Source organism: Acanthisitta chloris, unplaced genomic scaffold (assembly GCF_000695815.1).
Source record: "Acanthisitta chloris isolate BGI_N310 unplaced genomic scaffold, ASM69581v1 scaffold7876, whole genome shotgun sequence".
NCBI classification, from domain to species: Eukaryota; Metazoa; Chordata; class Aves; order Passeriformes; family Acanthisittidae; genus Acanthisitta; species Acanthisitta chloris.
In genome coordinates, this window is record NW_008678646.1 from 1 (window position 1) to 204 (window position 204).

Below are 204 nucleotides of genomic sequence, written 5' to 3' on the forward strand. Positions count from 1 at the left end.
GATGATCCAGGGGTCCCCTCTGTGACCCCCCCAGTGCCCCCACCACCCACCCACTGCTGCGGGACCGGCTGGCCCACTGAAGCAGCACCAGGATGGGGGAGCACAGGCCTTGGCGGCCGTGGAGCAGCACGTGGAGGATGAGAACATCAAAATGATCCTCAGGATGGAGATCAGACTGCGCTCCAAGGACAGCTGAGACTCCTC